The sequence below is a fragment of the Papaver somniferum genome, chromosome 1 (assembly GCF_003573695.1).
Source record: "Papaver somniferum cultivar HN1 chromosome 1, ASM357369v1, whole genome shotgun sequence".
In the NCBI taxonomy this organism is placed as follows: Eukaryota; Viridiplantae; Streptophyta; class Magnoliopsida; order Ranunculales; family Papaveraceae; genus Papaver; species Papaver somniferum.
The window spans coordinates 121,810,316-121,817,383 of record NC_039358.1 but is presented as its reverse complement, the minus strand read 5'-3'; the positions used below and the strand labels follow the sequence as shown (position 1 = coordinate 121,817,383).

At 36.6% G+C, this 7,068-nt stretch overlaps 2 pseudogenes; one reads left to right on the top strand and one right to left on the bottom strand.

Annotated features, from left to right (window-relative positions):
* Positions 1 to 437: 437 nt before the first annotated feature.
* Positions 438 to 2,469, top strand: LOC113298894 (annotated as a pseudogene).
* Positions 2,470 to 2,874: 405 nt separating this feature from the next.
* On the bottom strand, positions 2,875 to 6,842 carry LOC113298902 (annotated as a pseudogene).
* Positions 6,843 to 7,068: the final 226 nt, after the last annotated feature.

Sequence of the window (7,068 nt, the reverse complement as noted above, 5' to 3'; positions counted from 1 at the left end):
ATGATGATTTATAATCCAAAATCAAACGGTCACGAACAAGACAGAGCTACAGATTTGACGAATGACTGAGAATTTTATCCAAAATTAAATAATCAGCCCATAGGGAATAGACACCTGTACCAACTACTAAATCGTCACCAGCATCATAAAAAAGACAGTTTTTCCGGAAGGAGACCGGATAAACCGGTAAAACAGTTTCGGCCCGTGACGTATATAAAAAGGAGTCTAATTAAAAAAATTGTTCTGTTGATTATAACTTTGTTTCTTTCTCATTATCGGTTCTTCTTCTATTCTATCTCTTTTTACAAGGTTGCTTTCAAATTTCGGTACCAGATAAAAAGGCAAGTATCTATCAATCAAATAAACTTTCTACTGTATCTCTGTTCAATTCTGTTTATGTCTTTTTCTTTTTTCACACATAATTGTTACTATGATATCTATCATTATTCTTCTGGGTGTTTTATGAATCAATTTATTTTAGGAATCATCAATTGATTTTGTGGGAATTTGGTTACATGGGTTTTGATCTTTTGGTTTTCCTGAACTTGAAAGTGTTGAAATTTTGTGAAATTTCATTGATTTTCTGATGGATTTGATGATTGAGTTGAATTTGTGGGTTTATATTTTGTTTGATTGAATTTTGGATGATTATACTAAGTCGAAGGTTTTACAGTGGTTTTTTCAGGCAGATCAGGCGTTCAAGTATTTGGGTTTATAGTAACTGAATTAAATTATCAAAGGGTGATCGTTTAAGTTATTAGTGGGAGATCTTATTATTTTTGTGTGGCATAAATTTAAAAAAGAAGAAGAAAGGAAGTGAATTTTTGTGTTTGGAAGAATATGTTAGCTGGGACTGAGTTTTCACCACCATTTCCTATACTAGAATATGAACATGGAGGATCATCTACAATCCAAGACGAAAGTTCAGACGTTTTAGGAGAAGCATTAAAACAGATTAAGATTGGTAAACCGCCGAGACATCTCTCTAGTTTACGGCATTGTATGAGCTCTGCTGTGTTGGTTGCTTCTGAATTGGTGAGTTAAACTTAACATCTTCAGTTTCAGTTTGTTATAATGAGTTTTGCTTGATGTATCTGTGAACTAGAAAAGACAGAATTTTGATTGGTAATTTACTGGTTCCTACCTGTTTTGGCCAGGAGTTGGATACCCACAGAAATGGTGTGAAGTCTTGTGTAGATGGAGATGATTCTTCTTCTTTTTGTACCTGTAATTAGATCAGGAAGTTGTTCTGTGCAAGGACCAGTAAAACGACAGATGGAAGATGAACATATTTGTATAGACAATCTTCTTGAACATGATGCAGCATTGGACTTTCCTTCTCCGAGAGCTTTCTATGGGGTGGGTACTTACTTCTTAACATCTACACTTCACAAACACATTATCTAACTGGTTTTTCGAGTTCTGTATTCTTGCACCTTTCAACTAGAATCTGAAAGCATCTCGCTCTCTTATAATTTTAGGATGATGAAATGATTCCTTATATACATATATTGATTCAGGTATTTGATGGTCATGGTGGATTGGATGCCGCAACTTTTGTTCGAGAAAACATTTTAAAGTTTATAGTTGAGGATGCTCACTTCCCGAACTGTGTGGAGAACGCTATTAGGAGTGCTTTTGTTAATGTCGATCATGCATTCTCTGATGATCATTCTCTCGACAGCTCTTCTGGCACTACTGCTTTGACTGCTCTAATATCTGGAAGGTGAGGATAGGAAAATGTTGCCCAATTTCGTTGTTGACTTGATTTATTCATCAAAATCTTACCTTAAGAACATCCTTTACCTGATGCAGGAAGCTGTTAATTGCCAATGCTGGGGATTGCCGAGCTGTGTTGGGTAGACGGGGTAAAGCAGTAGTACTATCAAAAGACCACAAACCTGATTGTAACTCCGAACTATTAAGAATCGTGAACCTCGGTGGTTTTGTGTGTGATGGCTATCTTAATGGACAACTATCAGTTGCAAGAGCCCTTGGAGATTGGCACATGAAGGGTCCGAAAGGAATTGCATGTCCTTTAAGTGCAGAGCCGGAGTTGCAGGAAACAATTCTAACAGAAGAAGATGAATTCTTGATAATGGGATGTGATGGGTTGTGGGATGTTGTAGGCAACCAGTGCGCTGTAACAATTGTAAGGAGAGAGCTAATGCTTCACAATGACCCAGAGAAATGTGCAATAGCGCTAGTCAAAGAAGCTCTTAATTGGAAGGCATGTGATAATTTAACAGTTATTGTGGTATGTTTTTCTCCCAACCCTCCTCCTAGGTTAGAGATCCCCAGATTTAGAGTTCGGGGGAGCATATCTGCAGAAGGATTGAATTTTCTCCAAGATGCGCTAGGCAGTAATGTGTCACAATGGACAAGGGGATCAATAGTTGCAGGAAACAATTCTAACAGAAGAAGATGAATTCTTGATAATGGGATGTGATGGGTTGTGGGATGTTGTAGGCAACCAGTGCGCTGTAACAATTGTAAGGAGAGAGCTAATGCTTCACAATGACCCAGAGAAATGTGCAATAGCGCTAGTCAAAGAAGCTCTTAATTGGAAGGCATGGGATAATTTAACAGTTATTGTGGTATGTTTTTCTCCCAACCCTCCTAGGTTAGAGATCCCCAGATTTAGAGTTCGGAGGAGCATATCTGCAGAAGGATTGAATTTTCTCCAAGATGCGCTAGGCAGTAATGTGTGACAATGGACAAGGGGATCAATAAAGACCATGGGAAGAGCCTGTATATAAGATATTGGAGTCAGCATCGGCATTGTTTTGGTCTGTTGTTGTGGGATTTATCAAAGAGTGATTGTTATCTTTGGGGATGGCTGACATTCAGCAATGATTGGGTTAATAAAAAATTGTGTAAACGTCTCTCATTTATGATATTTTGGTTGAATAAAAATGCTAAAATTCTTGCTCCAATTCATATTCAAATCTAAGTTAACCAGCAAACCGAAACTATGGCTGAAGACAAGTACTAAGCAAAAAAGAAAACTTTTAACTGTATCTAAAGGAGTAAAGGTCTATACCAAATGCTCCTCGAAATTCAAGTTCGCCAACTGACAAATAGAGTTGGAAAAATGCAAAGAAGTAGTCGGCTAAACTTGGAAATTGTCACACCCAAATTTCAGACAGTGACAAACTGGTAGAACTGATCCAAATTCCATATCTTGCCTCCAAATATTCACCGCCCATGATATGAGTTTGAATCCCTATCATAATTCTTTGTCCAAGTCATCATTTTCAGCATCTAATTGTTGAGAAGCCCTGTATTTTGCAGTAATGATTTAACAATCAATTAACTATTTTGAACTGTCGCACAAAAAAGTAACCATGTGGAAGCATTCAGATCTGAACACTAATTCCAGGTTCTTGGTTCCAGATTACCTTGTCTTGTCGCAGTGTTTGCTAAGATCTTGACAGAGAACCTTGCTTACATCTCCTGATTTAATAGATCCTTTCTTTATCAACTCAGTTAGCTGCACAAGACAATGGAGGTCATTAGAATTCAATCACTAATCAAATGTTACAACACCAAAAGATAACTTCATCTTGCTGCCTGCTTAGTAGTATACAGGAGGAATATTTGGTCAATTCAAGTTGATTTCATTGTGTTGCCTTAGCTATGTTCAGCTAATTTAAATAGGAATAAATAACGGAATAATTTCAGTTAGATACTTAATAATATTCAGGAGGTTGATTTTAAGCAAATTCATCTTTCGTATTTAAAAAAAAATAAAAATAAACTTCACCGTGCAAAGAAAACATAAAATCATAACTTGACTACTCACCTCGTCTTCTGTTTCTTCTAGTAATCTGGGCAATATAAACTACATATATCAGTAACCAAATGAAATGTGGAAATCAGAATCATATATGCTGAGCTTAAGTTAAGTTCTCACCTTCCACAATAAGAAGAGATGTTTCGAATGCACTCGTGCTTCTTGTTTATCTATCATCAGACAGAAATAAAATTACTCAGAAAGCAATTCACACGGAAGCCCAACAAGAGTGGAGGAGAGAATGCATGGAGTACAAGCAGTCACTGGTAAAATTGGAGATTTGAAGCCTTCATACCGATTGAAAGGATGTTCCAGTCTACTACTTTGATCCATTCTCTAGTGGAACCTATCTGCATAAACAAAACTTTGAGGCATCAGCTGCTTGGGAGTATAATTAATCCTTCTATAGTCCAAACAACTATGCCACTTGTTCAGCAAGGATATATCATGGATAGTAAAACCAAATCCAATTGCCAAAAATCATTCTGGTGATACAAAAAAGTAATTACCTTCTCAAGAGTATACTCTTGCATCTTTTCACAGAGTCCATCTAAGAGTTCAACAACTCTCAATTCGCTCACTCTGTTTAAAATAAATGTTTATAGTTTAATCAACAACACTCATAAATAAAGAGACAAGTTCAGCATCAGAATATCTAATGATACAAACAAGATCACTGAACCTCTTTATTGTCATTGGAATTACAAATAATGAAATTACAAACTAAACATGTTAATATCTCAGAAAACTGATCTTATCTCATAAGTCATAGAATGCTGGTAATAAATGTTTGAAAATGGTACATAAAAGACAAGTATTTCTAGAATGGTAGTTATAGTTATAGGGGTTGGAAAAACATAGAAGCCAAGCCACTGAGGTCAGGGAAGGGTAAGGCGATCCTTGTTAAGGAAGTCTATAGGAAAACACCAGGGGGAAACGTAATCAACAGTCTTAAACTAGTGATTGACTTTTGAGCCTCATGAAGAGTTTGTTAATCAATTTTAAAAACTGAACTAGACGCTTAATTTTATACCGTTTTACCAGCAAAATGAGGATTTTTTATACCTGTAATCAATTACCTTTCCCCTGCGTTGACCTGTAGAATCCAAACGGTGTCTCATATCCAAATGATTTCTTGGTTTTTCCTAAAACAAATATACAAGATAACAGACAGAAGGTATTCAAAGAAGTTTATAAGAACGGAAGCAAGTAAAGGCATTAAAGAAAATAGTAAAAGACGGAAACAAACTTAGCACACCAAGAGTATCTCGACACTGATATTTAGTCAAATTTAGAGAATCCAACACGAGAGACCAAGACACATTCAAGGGACGAGATACTAAACTTGTGGTAGCATGGAGCTAGTAGGCCTCACGCCTTACGGACATGATCTAAGGTTTCGGCCCAAAAAATTTGGACCTCGCAGCCTTATAGATCTAAAGTTGTAGTGTGTGAGACTCACTGACTCTATTACCCCATGTATTTAGAATCAGATCTCTTGAATGTCAACGATGCTGCTGGTAAGTTTTAAGCATCCCAGAGATACTAAGAGACTTTCAAAAGATGAGATGCTAAACCAGAAAGATAATAGAATTAGTAAGCTCCACTCCATACAGACAGGATCAGTCTCAACTTCTCGGTCCAAAAGCTTGATCCCACATAGCCTAATAAATCCTAACCATAGAGTGTGAGGCCCACTGATCCTATCACACTGCATGATCAGGATTACACCCCTTGAATGTCTCTCAATCTCGCCGACAAGTCAAAATAGCATTGCTCAAACAGTGGAAGATTGTGCCTTGATTTTCTGTGAAGTTATTCTTACAAGTCTGTGTATAACTTGCCGATCAATGTACCAAATGCTACCAGTTTGTAAAGCTGAAGGAGACAATAAGGCTGTAAGGATTACCACGTTCAAGAAATGGTCCAAGATTTTCAGCCTATTAGCTTCTTATTCTAAAGGCACGTTATAAATACTATCTTAAAGTTACAATTTCTTAACCTCTGTCACCAATTTTTGCACTAGATACCAAGCACAACAAAAGTTTATTCAAGATGGCCCAGTACATACATCCATGGAAGACCAATAACATGATCTGGCTCTGAGTAAAGAGACCACGACACATTCAAAGGATAAGATCCTAAACATGCGAGGTAGTAGGACAAGTAAGTCCCACACCCAACGGAAATGATCTATCAATCTCGATTGATCGTGAGACCCACTAGCCCTATTACCCCACATGTTTAAAATCCCTTGAATGTCTTTCAGACTTGTTAATCAGTTTTCCATGATCGGTCAAAATAACACTGCTTTTACTTTTATTACAGAAATTCATTTTGTGACAGTAAGGCTGAGTGCTCGGTGACCGTAAAAAAACTTGCATAATCATTCAAAATCAATGTAACGACTGAATCTAGTTTGTGAAGTTCAGTTTACAAATGCAGACATTAAGAACTAAAGGATGATTCAGAAAAAGAAAAAGAGTAAGAACTAAAGGGCTGTAGAAACTTCAAGCTTTCCAAAATGATTGAAATTTTCTCACCTTTTAACTTCACATGTTCAAGTCTCATTGCTAATTACAGCCAACATTTAACATTAATGTCTTCAATTGTTTACTGGATACCAAGCACACCCTAAAATTCCAATTTCTAACTAATCCCAGGCAATTTCCAATTTTTAAAATTTCAATATAAAAAACAACAAAGTGAAATTACAGGCAAGGAAATAGAAAATTAAAATCATCTTACATTGGAGAGTCCAAGTTCTAGCTCTTCCTGGAATAACCAGAAAATAAAGATATTAGATCCAAAGTTTGAAGGTATCCCTAAAATCAAGAGATCTAATTAGAAATAAGGTGAGATCATTCATACTTACAGCAACAGCATTACAAGCTCCACATTTATCATCAACACAAGAGATTGACACGAAAATGGAAAAGATAGTTATAATCCACACAGCCAAACACGCTATTACTTTGCTCTTTCTCTTCTCCATTTTTGGTTTCTCCCAACTTCTGAAAACCGATTCCTCCGTCGATTTATTATACTTGAGCGGCACAGTTTTTAGGTTTGCTGGAGTGTCCCCACAAACCTTGTTATATCTGGGAGATTCGTCACAGGGTATAATCTAAACCGTCCATTTCAATTTCTTACAATAAAACTTCTCGTTTTAGCTACGTGGAAAACATTCATTGGGTTTCCTTATCCATTTGTGTGCGACATAAGCAACATCTTTAAGCCTTCTCGACCAAAATCCAACTCTCTAACAGTTA